This window comes from Podarcis erhardii, assembly GCF_964252035.2.
Source record: "Podarcis erhardii genome assembly, chromosome: 1".
Lineage (NCBI taxonomy): Eukaryota > Metazoa > Chordata > Lepidosauria > Squamata > Lacertidae > Podarcis > Podarcis erhardii.
The window spans coordinates 80,303,006-80,320,918 of NC_138497.1; the positions used below are offsets into that span (position 1 = coordinate 80,303,006).

General features: G+C 44.0%; 1 protein-coding gene across 2 annotated transcripts in view; it reads right to left on the reverse strand.

Annotated features, from left to right (window-relative positions):
• SYT12 (synaptotagmin 12) overlaps positions 1 to 8,452 on the reverse strand; it is a 58,404-nt gene extending 49,952 nt beyond the window's left edge. The window contains exons 1-2 of one of the 2 annotated variants that reach the window (XM_081874922.1): positions 7,503 to 8,452; positions 2,997 to 3,116 (exon numbers count right to left, since the gene is read on the reverse strand). The gene's annotated coding sequence lies outside the window, so the exon portion shown is untranslated. Of the gene's footprint in view, positions 1 to 2,996; positions 4,299 to 7,502 lie in introns of those variants that run through there. The other variant, XM_081874921.1, reaches the window with a different exon arrangement.
• Positions 8,453 to 17,913: the final 9,461 nt, after the last annotated feature.

A 17,913-nucleotide genomic window follows, 5' to 3' on the forward strand; every position in this document is an offset into this window, starting at 1 on the left:
AGTAGTGATGTATGGAAGTGAGAGCTGGACCATAAAGAAGGCTGATCGCCAAAGAATTGATGCTTTTGAATTATGGTGCTGGAGGAGACTCTTGAGAGTCCCATGGACTGCAAGAAGATCAAACCTATCCATTCTTAAGGAAATCAGCCCTGAGTGCTCATGGGAAGGACAGATCGTGAAGCTGAGGCGCCAATACTTTGGCCACCTCATGAGAAGAGAAGACTCCCTGGAAAAGACCCTGATGTTGGGAAAGATTGAGGGCACAAGAAGAAGGGGACAACAGAGGACGAGATGGTTGGACAGTGTTCTCGAAGCTTACGAACATGAGTTTGACCAAACTGCGGAAGGCAGTGGAGGACAGGAGTGCCTGGCGTGCTCTGGTCCACGGGGTCACCAAGAGTCAGACACAACTAAATGACTAAACAACAACAATTGCTTTCTTTAGGATATTTAATGCCCTGGGTTCATTTGTTTTCAGAAAGAAAACTCAATACGTTCCTTATTCCAGACATTCATTTTTATTTGAATTTTTTTTAGCTCCAATTCTCTACATTAGATGGGCACCCCCACTGCAACTTTTGAGTTTATTGTGGGGGGACTTATGTCCCAGGAGCATTTTGATTACAGAATGACAAGTGCAAATGGTAAATTTCCAGCGACCACTAGCATTTGGGGCCATTATTAACTACTGTGGGTGTGGCAATGTCATGGGATGTAGATGGGGTAACATCATCTCCCACCATCCCTGACTATTAGCCATGTTGGCTGGGGATGATACGAATGGAGTTCAACAACAGATGGAGCACCACAGTTTGCTGGTCAATAATATTGGACCTAAAGAACTATGTGTAACAAGGACTACTGTGCTGTGAATTCTGCACTGGGGTAGGATATCGTCCAACATTTGTCTGAGAAGGTTGGTTTTCTATGGAAAGGTTGAGTGTGTCATTACCATTCTCATCAAAGGTATGTTACACTGCAATAAATTTTAATTTCTGGCATCTTTCGGTGAAGCGGGAAAATTAGCATGACACCACTTTGGTGACCGTACTTGATTCTGACCGTGTGTTGTATTATTTAACACTAGTGCATGCATTATTATAAAGCCAGTATTACGGCAATGGACAAAGTTTTTTACTTGGACCAGGGAGAACCTAGTTAAGAATCCACTGTTCAGCAATGCAGTTCTCTGGTGACCTTGGGCTAAGCAGTATTTCTCACTTCCACAGGCTTATTAGCAGGGTGAGAAGAGAAAACTTTGTGCCTGCTACTTGCCCTAATAACCTAGCAAGAAGTATGGAATACCATTTGGGGGGTGGGAATTAAATCATTACACTGTTATGGATAAATTGCAAGCCACACTGAAGGCTTGCCAAAAAGGGGGGCTCTAAAATAAATCCTATCCCAACAGAAAATTGTAACGGGGCTTATGGAAGGGAACCCCCTTTCTCCTGTTTAAACATATTTTGTAGAATTTCTTTTTTTAAGTGACTGTATCACCTTCTACCTAAGAAGCTTTTCTGAAATTGTCATCACCGAAGACTCTTCATTTACACGTGAGCAAAGCATTCCTCGTACAAAACAATCCATTATTCATGCCATATTACACAGCCTACGACACATGCACTTTTCTTGGGAAGGTAAGAAATAAAACTAAAGCACTCCAGATGTCCCTACGGTGTGTGTGCGCACGTGCATGCACACACACATCAGAGACAGGTGTATGAAATGACAGCTTTAATCAGAACATAGGGACAACAGTGGTGAAAGCATCTAAACCCTAACTCTCTTAATAAAGCAATCTTGTAGCTCCATTCTTCAAAGGCCAAGTGGAGTCAAGATGGTTTGCTTACAGTCATCACAGCCTGTCAGTCATCCTCTCTTCAATCATCCCCATGTCAAAGGTATCATTGGAGGCTTGCAAGTGAGCACCACATTTTTTGCTCTTGCCACCAACCATGTGAAGAAAGAAAGGAACTTACATTAAGAGATAATCACTGGCAGGTCACCCTGAACTAGATCACAAAGCTTTGCAAGCTCTCAACAGTGGTCCCAGCCAGGAGGTGAAAACTTGCAGGAACACACACACAAACACCGTAAATGAACTGCAATAACAGAAAGCTTTCCTGGTTCAGAGTGCTTGAATAGACTGAAGCATCGGATGTGAAACACAAAGCCACCCACTTAGAAACTGAACTGGAGATTCATTTGTAAGGAACGCAACTAATTCAGGTCACAATATTGAGATCTGGTTTTGTGGGGGTCTCCCCTCCCGCCCCCAGCCATTCTTTTAATAGAGATGCGCGTGTTCTTTTTTAGACTAGGTCTCGTCTTACCCTTGATGCATTTCCCTCCCACGCCTAGACTCTTTCTAAGCAGCTCTGCTCCTCCTGAATACACTTTGGCAGCCCAGCCTCAGTTTTTGCGCCCATTGTTTCCACTGCCATTATTCCGATTTCCCAATCTCATCCCTTTCCATCCAACAGCTCCCCGTAACCCTAGACTTAATGGCCGGCCGAAAAGCATCTTCCTAGGATAAACTGGAGTTTCCCGGACAGTTCTCCCTTCTTGAAACCCTGGACGGCTCCACGCCGCATGAAGGCACGCTCAACCAAGCAGCCCCGGGGCTACGCACAGGCAACCGAGGCGCAAACTTTGCAAAGATGCCTGGTGACTTTCGTCCCTCTCGTTCTCCGGGATCGGACCACGGATCAAGGCCGCCACGATGCCATTCTGCAGCACAGCCCCGCTGATCGCACTGAGCGAGCGAGGTTTGCTAGCTAGGGATCAAACTAAGGCGCTCCGTTCGGTGCAGAAAAACAGCATGCCACGTTGCATTGCGCCCGCACAGAGACACAAAACTGAGCCTCCTGCTGAGAAAACTGCCTGCTGCGTTTGCCATTCTCTCCCGACAAACCACAGTTCCCGCCCGGGCTTACTTCCCAAACGCTGCCGAGCGCTTTGTGTGCAGCAGCGGCGGCGGCGGCGCCACTTACCTCGCCCGGAGTTTGGTGCAGCACTAATGACCTGCAAACTCTGCAGCTCGGCTCGGGCTCCTCAGCAGCAGCGCATCACCAGCATGCTCTCGCTCCTTTCTCTCTTTCTGCCCCGGCGGCCTGAGATGAGAGGCAAAGGAATCAATTCTTCTTGCTGAGCTTCTTTCATGGAGGAGCGGCGCCAGCAGCCTGAGTCACCCCGCCCTCCCCTCTCGTTCTCCAGCTGGAGAAAAAGAAGCCGGTGGCTTCTTTCCAAAAGAGACTGAGCTGAGGGTTGGAATTTGGGCGGGAGAGCTCCCTTCCCGCAAGGCGGGAGCTAAGCGAGCGGCGGCAGGATTCACCGAAGCCCGCTGCTCGCCTGACTGCGGGAGCGCCAAGCACCCCTGCAATGCCTGGAGAGGTCGCTCAGCGCGCGCGCACACACCCCTCTCGCGCCCTCTCCTTCGGGAGGCAGATCCACGGGGTCCGAGAGGGAAGGGAAGAGAGCGGGGACGAGCAACCCAAGGAAACGCCGGCGCTGCCTGGCCCTCCCGCAGCAAGGAGCCCCACCCCAGCCCCGGTAGAGAAGGGCTTGGCCCAGGCGGAGGCGGCCCCCAAGCAAGGGCACGCCGGGGATGCTCTGGCTGGCGCCGCGCCAAAGCACGTGTGCCTCCTCCGAGGCTAGCTGCAGAGGCTGCGAAGTGGGCGACGGGGAGGGCCTTTCATGGCCCCTTCACCAGCCGGGGAGTGCTCAGTTCCAAGGTCACTTCTGGAAGGCGGGCGAAGAGGGGCAGGTCTCGGGGGCCCGAAGTCCTGGGCTGGGCCTCACGCAGCAGAATGAGCAGGGCGGCCCCAAAGTGCAGCAGCAGCAGCAGCAGCAGCAGGCCCGCCTTACCACTTTCCCGCCTAAAAAGATGCGGGTACTCGCAAAGCCCAGGAGGCCCTCTCCTAAGTCAGTTACCAAATTGCGCCACTGAAGTAGGGCTGTATTTCATTTAAGTAAAAAGAGGCGAAGTTGGCTGAGGAAACTATCTGCCAAAATTCTCCTTTTCCAAAGAAAGATAAAACATTCAATGTGCCTTGCCTGGAGACAGCCAAAGAGATGTGCCTGCCCAGTCCATTCCCATTTCTCACACCAGTAGTTGGAGACCCAGACCCAGAACACTTTTTTTTCCATACTGACTGGACCAAACTTCAGACTTTCCAAACAATTTATGGTTTGTAAGCTGGGATGTCCTCAGTTCAAATGTTGGCAGACCCCTGGTCTCATTAAGTCCAACCTCATACAAAACCTCTTATGCAATATTGGAATCGATGACACTAACCTTTCTTAAATGGTTGTGGTAAGGATGACTGAGGTGATGTATGTGAAGCACTACCAACTTCACTATAAATGCAACAATAAGACTGCTTCCTGATGGCAACTTCTCATATGGCTGAAAGCCTCCCCAAACGACCCACAGCTGCTCTGATTCTAGCACACAATTCCAGGGAAAGGAATCCCTTGTCTGAAGGTGAGAACAAGATTCTGGGCTTGGATATTGGGCATTTAGGGAAAAGGTTTGTTGCTTGCTCTTGCTAAATAATACTAACAGACCAATTTGAGGGACTCTTGGCTAGTCAGTATGGGGCCAGGATTGAGACCCACCCTCAGCATTTACCCCAACATACCTCAAGAGACACCTTATCTGTAATGTATTTCCTACCTGCAAGCAAATGGTGCTTCTGTACTGAGGCCCACATCTGACAACAGCCCTTGTGCTGTGAGGAACACCCTACTTCCCAGTTCATATGTGCAGCAAATAATGGCTCCCCTGTTGATTGCAGGGAAGGCTTTGGGTGACACTAGAACACTGCAAGTGTGGGGCAAGGGAGGCACTAAAGAGAAATATTTCTAAGCCCTTCCCTACATTTGAGGGATGCTCTACAGGACAAACAGGAGAGATATGAAGGTGCTTTCCTGCTTGTCCTTTCCTCTTGTGGGATTCACTTAATGCCAGTTTATGCAATTACCAGAATCGTTTTACTGCATGACTTGCAGCCCCTCCAGGTGTCCTTTTTATTGTGCATTCATAATGATTTGTGGTCATGATGGAATTGGGGTGGTTATACACAATCCTATTTTCAATACTGTTTGCGATTGCAAAAGTTGTTGGGGTGGACATACTGCTTCATTTCCAGTTGTTGTGTGTCCTGTAGCTTCCTCCTGAAATTGATACCACAAATTTCATGCCTTCTTTTGCTTTTGTTGTGCCGTAGGGCAAGAGTGCTGTTTCAGGTGGCAATAATGTGTAATACTGAGGGAAACATTGCAGAAAAGCCAATAAAGAGGAATGATGTGTGGACAGGCTTAGTGTAAATCCATCACTGACACACTATTATTGTGTCAATGACATGTTATAGAATATAACTGCAAAAAAACACACCAAAAAACAGTAGACAGTCTAAAGGGGTCCTATACTACTTCAGACTGCAGGGAGAGGTGAGGAGCTTGAATGTTCTCCCTTGTATGTAGAAGTTTCATGTATGTAGAAAAAAAAGTAGCATAGTTCAGCCTAGCCTTTATCATGACCTGCTGTTTTTCTGTGTGCAGTGGTTTCCTCCGCATGGGGAAGCATTCATTGTGGTAGTGGAGTCTACTAGCATTCGTCTTCTCATCTCTTATTCGCAGAATACAGCTGCAGATTTTTTATTTTTCCCTCCTATTGTAATCTATTACAAGTTCATTGCAATAGATAAACTACTCCAGCCCTCTTTAGGCATTATATTTACAAGTAAGTATAACACACAAGTGGGGAGAGTGGAAATGAGTGTGCTGTCTCCATCCCCATCATCCTTCATCTGTGGCAAGAAGCCTGCTTTGCTTGTGTAGATACTCCACATGAAAATCAAGGTTTTACATTGCACAGAGAGCTTTTACATCAGTACAGGAAGCTCCCTGGTGCAGAATGCCACATTCCAACTCAAGAACAACATGGAGCAGAGCTGGTTTGCTGATCTCTTCCCTGTCACATGTTCTACTTAGCCTAGTGCCTGAATAGGACGTTAATCTCTAGTGGGGGAAATAACTACACCTAAACACAGAGAAGTAGAGGAATGCCTAAGCATAGGAGGGGAATATGACTTTAGGCCAAGTCTGGGTATGGTATGTGGCGTGGTTTCTGTGGCAACATAGCTGTCATTCCCCAGTAAGGATGACCCCATTGTTATGTCATGCATCTTAGTACTGTACTTCAGTTGTTGGCATATATTTATCTTAAGATTTCTGTGAGAGAGTGTGATATTTCTGTGAAGCTTATAGTATAAGAGGACAGCGCCTTCTCTGAGGACCTTACAAATCTAAAATTCAGCACTGGAGAAGAGGAGGGAGGGTGCTTAGGTTTAGTTACAGGGTAGGTTACAGTTGGGCACAGGAACCAACCAAAGGCTTGATGGAAGAGGTGGGTTGTGAGGAGGTTTTACTCAGACGTTCTGTAATGGATTTTTTTTGCAGTGCAAGGGAGATCGAGTGTGAATGTCGAGCATTCTAACACATAAAGCCTGGTATTGAGAGGCCATCAATGCCTGACTTAAATAACTTTTTCCACTTTGTCCCCACAAGCATATATACAGTGGTACCTCTGGTTACGTACTTAATTCGTTCTGGAGGTCCGTTCTTAACCTGAAACTGTTCTTAACCTGAGGTACCACTTTAGCTAATGGGGCCTCCCACTGCCACCGCATGATTTCTGTTCTCATCCTGAAGCAAAGTTCTTAATCCAAGGTATTATTTCTGGGTTAGTGGAGTCTGTAACCTGAAGCATATGTAACCTGAAGCATATTTAACCCGAGGTACCACTGTATTGTTATTTACTGGCTCTTTCCTTTCTTTTTGATAAAAGGAAATGTGAAGTTAGCTGTTATGGTTTTAAACTGTCACTTCCAATTGCTTCTGAGCAAGGTAACTTTAGGGGAAGCACTTGGACTGGAAGAGAGGCCTCCCAAGTGTTGGCATTCTGTTGCCTATAACCCCCACAGTCCAGTTTTTGTTTACAGCTTAGCTATTTGGTGACTATAGTAACTCCATCATTGATCCTAGTCCATTGTGCCCTTCAAACTGAGTGTGGATGAATCATTTTTAGTCCTGACTTGAATTGTATCCAGGCACTTTTGACACCACTGATCACAGCTGCCCCATTCTTCTATCTCTTTATTTTTCCAGGAATTTTCCCCCCATCCTTTTTATATGTATTTTTGGGACATTTTAAAGGGGTAGTATTTATCTGGTAAAAATAAATTGATGGAAGGGGTTTTTTTTGTCTTAATTGTTTCTTGGTTGTATGGCTTGGGGGAAATAAATTTCCCCTCGCAGCCCATGCTGAGAGAAATTGGTAGGCTCTTGTCAGATGTGTGCATCAATATCTATATATCTCTCTAAAATAAGAGAGAGAGAACACCAGTCAGAAGGAATGACAATCACTTGCTTTTGAGAACAGTGGCTGTATTGGTACCCAAAAAAGTGCTCTGTATACTTACTTGTATACTTACTTGAGAATAAGCCCATCAAACCCCATACGGCACCTCTAGTTTTGGTCATCATCAGCTCTGGCTTGGCCCACCACTGGTGAAAGGGCCCCTCCAACAGATAACACCTGAGAGAATGTGACCTTCAACAGGAAAAAAGAAAGATTGCTCTAGGTAAAACAGTGAACTTCACCATGTACCTGACCCAGGAGTTCAAGGACTGATAGACTCTCTTCCCTTAGCCACAAGACCGGCTGACTTGTCACACCCACAGCCTTGGCATCCTCTCCTGCAGTGCCCTTGGGCAAGAAGACACACTCTGTGTGGTGGCAACAGTGAAGCAGGAGCTTCTTGTTATTACCAATGCTGCCGGACATCTCCCCTTTATAAATGTTGCTAGGAAGAACTGGATTGGGAAGCTGTTCCTCCTCCTCACTGTCATCGTTTACTTGCTTGCCTTTTGGGGGTGCAGGTAGAAGGAAACAGCAGGGGTGGGTGTGAGCAAGTGACAACTGTGATGAACCTGCATGGGCTGTGGGTTCTTGGTGCAGGTGTGAGGCCCATCCACAACCAACCTCTGATGCCAGCTCCGGGCTGTGATGAACTACTGCAAGACTCACCTGGGAACCTGAGCGGAAAGTGGATTCCTTGTCCACCTCCTACCACGAGATCTCTTGTTCCCTGCTGCTTTTTCACCTTCCTCAATAGGTCCGTCCTCCCTCTTTAGATCCCTGCTCTTTCTGAGCCACGGAACTTCATGCACCCAAAGCAAGAGAAGGGAAAAGGACTGACCATCTATAAGCACTACCTAGCAGTAAAGACTGCCATTGCTTTTTTCCGGTAAAGCAGGACACTTGATGTCATAATACCTCAGCAAACAGCAGGCCGATACATTGGCCCAGAACCTCTAGGCTAGTTTGATTTGTGACAGCTTTAAACTTTTGTCCAGCAATAAAATGTGAGGGCTTTGAATTGCTAGGTTTCCATTCCTGATCTTTCTTCTACTAATATGGTGCAGCTGTTCTGTGTTTCTCACCAGCAGTTGTTTACAGTTGTGGCACAGGCCAGAGCATATTTGTGTTGGCTAGTTTCCTTAAAGGAGGTTTTTGTACTGAAGAACCAGCTATTTCTGATATACTTCCGATCCATCTGCTTTGTTTTAAACAATATCTATATCAAATAATAATATAATAGTCTACCATAAACTATGGAGCTCAGTTTAGCAACAATGATATTCTGGCTGCCTCCAGGGTATGAGGAGGGTAAAAAAGGAAACGGGTTGGATCCAGACTGTTAGCTGAACTGAGGTCCCATTGAAATAAATAGACCAAATTGGTCATGACTTATTTTAGTTCACACTGAAATGAATAGGAATTAAATACAATGAACTTTGGATCAAGGCTTAATAGAAGGACTGTCTTATAAAGAGGTAATAAAATTTGCCAAGGATCTTAGTGTACCCTTGTGTACACTTACTTGGAAGGAAACCCCATTGTATAAAATTGGAATTACCTCTGACTAATCTTGAACAGGATTGGGCAGTTAATGCTTACCACTTTCTCCTTTTATCTTGCCTCTGTCTTTATAACACAGTCATCATCTTTCCTCACCATCTGGACGTCAATAAATTAGTGGTTTCAATTAGCTCCATTAAAAAAAATATCTAATGTTGCTAACTTATTAAATTCAATAACGTAAAGCTGGTTGAATGGTCACAATTGTTTAAATGAAAGGTTTGTTTGCCAAGCCGTTTCTCTAAATTAGATTTCCATGGCACTTGGCATTTGATTTTTGAGAAACTGTAGCTGTCACTTAGCAAACAGTTTTGATCATCTGACTATATTCACCATGAAGGCACTTATTAGGTACCGTTCCACACATTTGAAATCTGACTTCTTTTAAAAAGAGAGAGCTCAGCTTGACTGAAAGCTTAACCCTGAGCACTGATTTTTCTGTCTGTAAGCATTCTTTAAAGTAATGGCTCCCACAGGGTCTGACTCTAAAGGAAACTAACTTTCTTGCCTCGGGTTGCCCAGTCTTGAAATAAAAATTGCTGGTAGTTGTGAGATGCCTGGGAGCAGAGTCCAGTTTGGGAGGATTGCAATGGGGCAGATGGTGATGCCAACTGACCAGAAAAAAGTGGCTTAGCTTGTTAAGGAACAGGAACTATCTGAAATATACCAGAATCAGCAGGTGAAGCTTTTCTTGGTGTGGAACTGAACACAACCATCTGCTAATTGCTGCAGATCAAACTGCTTTTAAAGGGATAGCTGCAGGAGCAGCATAATTCAGAAATGGTTAACTTTAGTCCTTGAGCTGGTCTGCAGTAGAGGCAGGGTCATTGCAGCACAAAACCAGGCCTATATTGGTCACAGGAATATAGTCCCCTGCCATGGGAAGTGTGTTTCTGAGCACCATGGAACAGCAACACTGCTGAAAGTTGCAAAGACTCTTCTCGGCCAATAAAGCTCTTACAAGGAGAAAGTTCAATAAGTCGCTAATAGTAAAAGTTCCGAAAGAGAGTACCGGAGTCAATGTCGCCTTATTTTCATGTGCTTTCACTCCATATTTGTAAATGGCAACATTCCAAGACCAGCCCTGTAAAATGCCATGTTTTAGTCATGAGAATATTTGAGTGCTGTTCATGGCAGGGGGCATTATCATCTTCATCATCTCACACTGACTAGGCAAAGTCCTTCCTGATCTCTAATAATATGGAGTTGTATGTGGAAGAGCCCTGTCTGAGCCAGTGAGGGAAGATAGGAAATTTAGCAGAAAGGAGCAGGTCATATTACTGGCTAAGTAATTCAGGAAGTTTGGAAAGCTGTTCCCCTCTCGAGGATGACTAACTGCACAATCTTACATGTCTCTACTCAGAAGTAAGTGCCCTTGAGTTAAATGGGGCATATTCCCATGTAAATGTATATAGGATTTCTCCCTTAAAAGTTCTGTAGTGTTTTGTACAACAGTACCCAAGCAATCTCTTTCTTTGGGGTGTGCTGCTACCTGTGCTGATTCTGTTAATCTGTTTCAGGCCAGTGGGTGCTTACACAACCCCCCTGCCAGTTTGTGGGCATGAGATTCACTGACTCAGCACACCTGATGCCACACCCCAAATCTTTTATCTGAAAGCCATTCACCTAAATCCAGTTATCTGAAGGACTGCTGCACACCCAACACTGAGCAACTTTAGGTGCCTCCATACAGTCACTATTTTGCAGGAGGGATTGAGGCACATACTGGGAATTTAGGTTCGCTCAACTCAAACAAATCAAGGTGCCTTATCACCCCAGTACAACAAAGACTCCCCCCCCCCTTAAATGACTTTTAGTGATTAGAAAAGTGATGGAGAAATGCACTGAGAAGTGTGGGGTGAGCGGATGATCAATGCTAAAGTGTGTTAACACCCCATAAACAAACCAAAACAAATGCTTAATGGGAGCACTGTATAAGTTTTGTGCAAGCAGATCAGGGCGATTGGTGAATGATCAGGTTGCCTCGGGGAGCTTTCCTACAGAATTACAATGAAATACGGTGATATTCAATCAAAACATTGTAATGGAAAATGTGACTAATGCAAGTTTTAATAGAAAATGGAAAGCCATTAAACAGAAATGTCTGTTTAGGTTTTTCAAAATAAAGATTATTGATTGATGTGGTCAGGAGGAAAGGATCGTTTTCTGCCCATTTCTTGCAGAAATGCTGCTTGGCTGTTATTTGTTCCGAACTGTTCTGCATCCCACAAAGGCCTATGCAAGCCACACAAGCATTAGGCGAAGTAGAGACAAAATCCCTACAGAGAGATTGCGCCTTTGGCAGATGAAACTGCAGGCTGAGTTGAGTGAAGCCAGAAATACAAGTATAAACTCACAATATGGAGCGGGGGTGGGGGTGAGAGACATCTGCTCTCCTATTTGGGACCAACAGCACAACAACACTGGATAGCCAAGAGGCCAGAGCCTTGGGTCTTTTGTGCTGGGCTCTGGGTGCCCTGCCTGTTTTTCTCCTCCTCTTAAAAAACTTCCTAAACTTTCTTTACAGGCTAAGTGGGCATGTTGCAAAGCACACCACTGGTGAGTCCCCAGGCATTTGCCATCTTAATTTGCCCAGAAATATTAATTAGAATAGGCAACTTTGTGGCATAGAGTTAACCTATGTTCTCAAGTACCTGACAGTGCACCTGCTGTGCAGAGAAGGACCTCCTGCTCTCAGTTTTCCTGCAAGGCTGGAACATGTGTATAATAGGAGCAACAGAGGCAGTGAATCATCATCACTTATCTAAAAAGGTTGAAGAGGATCTTTGTCAATTGGCAGCAGTGTGATCTGCAGTGGGCAAGAGTCATGAGCTACAAGGTTTTCAAAGCCGCCTGACCATTCCACGGTTTAAAGCCATCTTTTTTAGATTTGTCAAATAGAACCTCCATGTACATAGGCAGTAGTATATTTCCACATACTAAATGCAGGGGGCAAGTAATAAGGAAATATTCTAGTTGACTTATGTTGGAAATGGAATGCTGGGCTAAATGGAAGTTTGGTTTTTTTCCAGCATGTGAATTAGAAATTACTTTTTTTTAAAAAGTGTAGGAAGGGATTCCAGAGTTTATAATCAGAATGCATAAACTGCAATAATGCGTTACATTCCTAGGTTACAGGAGACGTCTAGCACTTCATATTAGTGCCTGCCTATTTCATATTTTTCTTGGCAGAACCTGCACTTTCATTACATCATTCGGTCTACCTGTAATAAAATAATGATTCAGTTTGCTAGGTTATAATATCCGAAACATTACATCTAGCCTGCATTTTAAATCTAGTTTCTGAAATAGAAAAAACATAAACCCTCTTATCACTTCCTTCAGTGCATCTGTAGCCTGATGTCTGCAGAAGCTTGTCATAATAAACTAGTATTTAGTAGGAGAGTCTATGAGCTGCTGTATTAAAGCAGCTGATCACTCCTGTTCTAAAAATTCCAAAACAAGCCCACTGTGGACTGAGTGTCATAAGGAAAAGGAAAACAAAACAAGTGGGGTGAGGGGACTCCAAACTATGGAGGGAATGTTTGGCTGGAACCCCAAGCAAAAACACTTCTGTTAGGAGGGTAAAAATACCACAACATGCAAGCCCTGTTTATATACAAGAGCACACCTGATGCCTTGCTGCAAACACAGAGATCTGAACAGCCTACTCCTGCAGAAACCATGAACCACATATAACCCTTGTTTAGTTACTGAAAGGGGGGCGGGGACATGAAGCTTATGCCTGCTTAATACTCTCTAGGTTGGGCAGAGATCTGTGTTTGTGTGTGAGGGGGGTGGTTCTTAAACAAGTCACTCTCTATACCTAAGCTGCTTCACAAGTAGGGATGGAAGGATCTGCCACTTTCAGTTCTCTCAGATTCTCATTGTTGCAATCTTAAATTCGGTTCTCCAGATTTCTGCAGCAATTTACTTTTAAAAAAAATCCAGCAGCATTTTAGTGCGACTTTCTAGGAATAAACACATTTTTGTATGCAGCTTTGACTAGTATACACATTTTTGCAAGCAATTTTCTCCAGTACGTTGCATTTCTGTATGTTTATGTCCACAAATAGATGCATTTTAATGTATACTTTACCCTGATATTTGCATTTTTTGTAAGCACGGGTTCGGTACATTGCAAAAAATCAGACTATTGTGAATTTCAATTGTTGTCTGGTTCTCGCGTTCTGGTTCACGTGTTGTTTTGGAAAGTGCAAATTTGATTTTAAATATGAACTGAGTTGAATTTCTCCATCCCTGCTCACCAGTGATATGCCGTCCTGCATTCCTTGGCTTCTCTCCTAGCCCTACCTGGAGATGCTGGGGCTGGAATCTGGGACCTTCCACATGCAAAGGCTCTGCCACTGAGCTATGTCCCTTCCAAGAAGAAGAAGAAGAAGAAGAAGAAGAAGAAGAAGAAGAAGGGGAGTTTGGATTTGATATCCCGCTTTATCACTACCCGAAGGAGTCTCAAAGCGGCTAACACTCTCCTTTTCCCTCCTCCCCCACAACAAACACTCTGTGAGGTGAGTGGGGCTGAGAGACTTCAGAGAAGTGTGACTAGCCCAAGGTCACCCAGCAGCTGCATGTGGAAGAGCGGAGACGCGAACCCGGTTCCCCAGATTACGAGTCCACCGCTCTTAACCACTACACCACACTGGCAAGTAAGTAAGTACACCCCAGGATCCTGCTGCAGGGATGGTACATCTCTACCCAGGCACTATACAGTGCCACCTTATTGGCCTTTGAGGACAGGGGAGTGGTAAGCCAAGCACAGTGGGGTACAGGGTTGCCTGAAAAGCAAGGAAGAACTGGATCCTTTACTAGAATTGCGCATTGGCTGCCATGGCTGATGCTAAATTTGGCCAGTAGGATCAGGTTCTGATGTCTCAAGTTATTTCATGCTTCTTGAATCCTTGTACACTAGTGCCACCTTGTGGAAGATAGATACATTTGCTTTTGTACAAACTTTAATATTCTTCATCTATCATGAGATTTCAAAATGCCCTCTTCCTTCCCTACTGCATATGGAGAGCAAAAGGTTTTTTAAAAAAAACACACACGAAAAAGCAGCGTTGCTCTTCCAGCAACTAATTCTTTCCTTTTTTTTACATTTGTGGACATAATAAAGCATCAAAATCACACACACTGGGGATTTGCGATCTTTTTCAGCCTGACCAATACAAAGCTCCTCCCACTAGTGCTGCACCTACTGGTCAAATACACTTCCCCCCCAAGAGACAATGTGTTTCCTCAGCAGCTGTAGCACAGTGCAGGGTTGATGGTTCAGTTGCTTAGCACAAGGGTAGGACGGCAAAGAGACCTTCAACCTACCTCAAAGCTAGGACTAATTCTGGTCAGTTTGCTAACAATTAAGTAATTTGAAGGGCACCTTCGTCATGCTGCACCCCTGATCTTCCTGGACAATATAGATTATTTGGACTGGATTCTTATCAGTTTGGTTTCTGGCTTGGACTTGGGACTGAGACCACCTTTGTATTTTAAGGACTGTCTCCTTCTACACAAGCCTACTTAGGCACTCTGTTCAGGAACCAAGGTCCTCTTCTTAAATTAAGTGGGTAGTAACAGAAGATGGATCTTATCAACTCGAAGGAAGGCCAACACGGCTACCTTTTGACAAGCAGCTTAAAACGTGGCTATCAAAGAATACTTCGGAACAGAGTTGATTTTACTTGTTGACCCTGTAAAATTTAAAAACAGCCAGAAGAAAACTTTTTCTCTTACACACATATAATTGGACTGTATGCATCATGGAAAGGCAGGCTATAAATGTTAAGATGAACAAGGCAAAACAGATAAAAAGGCACCTTTCAGATAACGTTCAGATCTGAAATCTGGATTTAGAAGCCAGTTCTTGAAAACTGGTGACTGTTGAGCCTAGACTATGCCAAGTGTGCTTTAGCAAAATGGATTACTTGTTGACCTTTCAAATCCGAACATTTTAAAAACAGAACCTTAACCCTCGTCCCAAACTCCCCGCAATACCTCAAGGACTGCCTCTTTCCATATGAGCCTACCTGGACCCAGAGATCATCTTCTGAGGCCCTCCTTTGTGTGCCTCCTCCTTGAGAGGTCCAGAGGATAGCAACACGAGAACAGGCCTTCTCTGCAGTGGCTCCCCGTCTGTGGAACGCTCTTCCCAGGGAAGTTCGCCTGGCGCCTTCATTATACACCTTTAGGCGCCAGACAAAAACGTTCCTTTTTAACTAGGCCTTTAGTTGATTTAATTGACATCCTTTCAAAATATGTTTCTTTTTGGGGGAGGGGTGTCATTAGTTGTTTTATTATTATTATTATTATTATTATTATTATTATTATTATTATTATTATTATATATTGTGGTTTTATATTTTGATTTTGTTCTGTGAACTGCCCTGAGACCTCCAGGTATAGGGTGGTATAAAAATTCAATAAATAAAATACAACTCATAAGCTCAAAAAGGGTCTACAATATTTGTTTTCTCTTTGGGTTAAATTACATTTCGGCCAGAGAGCAGAGCAGATTTTAGCGCATGCTGTTGCTTTTGCAACTGGCATTTTGTTCAAACAAAACATTTACTATGCTCATCTTCAGACTGTTAGTTAAAAAGAAAAGAAAAAACCCAAATCAGTTGGAAACAGAATTGCAGCTGTGTTTCTAGGTCATCCGGAAAACAAACTGTCAGTTGATGCAACTTGCTGTCCAACTGCTGCTTAGTGGACTGTAGGAAAATTAGTTGCACAGATTTCTCCGTCTCAGTCTCCAGTGTAGTAGTCTGAATTAGTTTTGCCTCTAAATGCAACATGATCAAGCCTGTATTCTTCAGTTAAAAAGGACTGGGGGCATGGGAGCAGGACACCGCAATCGAAAGATATTTTGCAAAATTAACATTTATTTAAGTGGCTTACTGGTGACACATAGCGGTTGACAAACTGAACTATGAACCTGACAGTTCTGAGTTAGTATATGTGAGAGTCTAAAATACTGTTAACACCTCAGTATCTAGGGGAAAATATCCACTCCTTCCATGTGAGTCTGCCCAGGCGCTCTGCTAAACAGCCAAAGCTGCTTAATGGTTCTCCTAATGCTTGACATTTCATGGGTGGGTCCCATGACATGACTTTTCCAACTAGACTGTGGAAAGAGCTCCCCAAGTGGGTTTATTTGTCTCTGTTACTCCTTGCTTTTTTGTTGTTGTTGTTTAGTCGTTTAGTCATGTCCGACTCTTCGTGACCCCATGGACCAGAGCACGCCAGGCACTCCTGTCTTCTACTGCCTCCCGCAGTTTGGTCAAACTCATGTTTGTAGCTTCGAGAACACTGTCCAACCATCTCATCCTCTGTCGTCCCCTTCTCCTTGTGGCCTCCATCTTTCCAAACATCAGGGTCTTTTCCAGGGAGTCTTCTCTTCTCATGAGGTGGCCAAAGTATTGGAGCCTCAGCTTCAGGATCTGTTCTTCAAGTGAGCACTCAGGGCTGATTTCCTTAAGAATGGAGAGGTTTGATCTTTTTTAGGAGCAACTAAAACCTGGCTCTTATGAGAGCATTTGCCCATTTCTGCTGCTTGTTCCCATTAAACTACTGCCTGTCTCCCCTCTGCCTGCCTCTGAAGATAATTCAGAAAGTTCAGCTGGTACAGAATTTGGTGGCTAGGTTGCTCACTGAGGCAAAATGGTTTTAGCACCGATCCTGGCCTGACTACACTGGCTGCCATTTTAGTTTCCAGGCCCAAGTCAAAGTGCTGGTTTTGAGCAATAAAGCCTTAAACGGCTTAGGGCTTCAATACCTCAAGGACTGCTTCTCCCCATATGAGCCTACCTGGAACCTGGGATCATCATCTGAGGCCCTTCTTTGTATGTCTCCTCCACGAGAGGTCCAGTGTGTGGCAACATGCGAATGGGCCTTTTTTTGCAGTGGCTCCCCATTTGTGGAACGTTTTATCCAGGGAGCTTTGGCTGGCACCTTCATTATACACTTTTAGGTGCCTGGCAAAAACATTCCTCTTAACCAGGCTGATTAATATCCTATATTCTTTTAAATGTGTTTGTGGGAGAGGGGGTATCAGTTTGTGAGGTGGGGGTTTTTTGTTATTGTTTTTATTATGCATTTTTAAAAATCTTGTCTCTTTATGTTTTGAGCAACCCTTAAATTAATGGATGAAAGGCGATAAGACAAATTAAATAAAATAGCAAAGTGTACACCACCTTGGAAATAATGTGGATTTTTAGAAGATGGCTGAATTCCTTTTAGCACACTGCATTTGTTGCTATATAGACTTCTGAATCACCTTATTATATAAATAGAAGCCAGTTTCTAACGCCGTGTGACTGTGAAACAGAACCCAGCACAAGCAGGCTATGTGGAATTCCCTAACTGTATAGTGTACCTACTGAGGTTTTTAATTATGCTTTAGGTATATACAGAAGATTGACTTTATTGAATTTTATATGTTGTAAACTGACTTGCAATATTTTTGGGAAAAGTGGATTATAATTTTTCAGATAAAAGGGTTGCTGTGAATGTAACTCTGTGAGGGATAAACTACAGTGCCCAGAATTCTTCGAGGGAAATATGCTTTCAATATGCTTTAATATTGTAATATGTATATACAGCCTTCAGTTCAGAACATCCTTTCTGGAAACAATGATGTGCTCAAATAGATCAAAATGCCTGTGGCAACTGATGCCTTCTTTTATTTTATTTTTTTTAATAATATTTATTAGAAATTTCCAATTACAACAAAATAAAAAGAACAAAACATCCCAATTTAAAGTCTTATTTTCAATAACATCTTTCCAGGACTTCCCCTCCCCTCCCCCTCTTGTATTCCAATTCTTAGAAATAAATTCAGCAAGTTCTTATCCCAGATTTTGAACTTATTATCCTATAGCCCAATTTTAAAAATATTTTCCCATCCC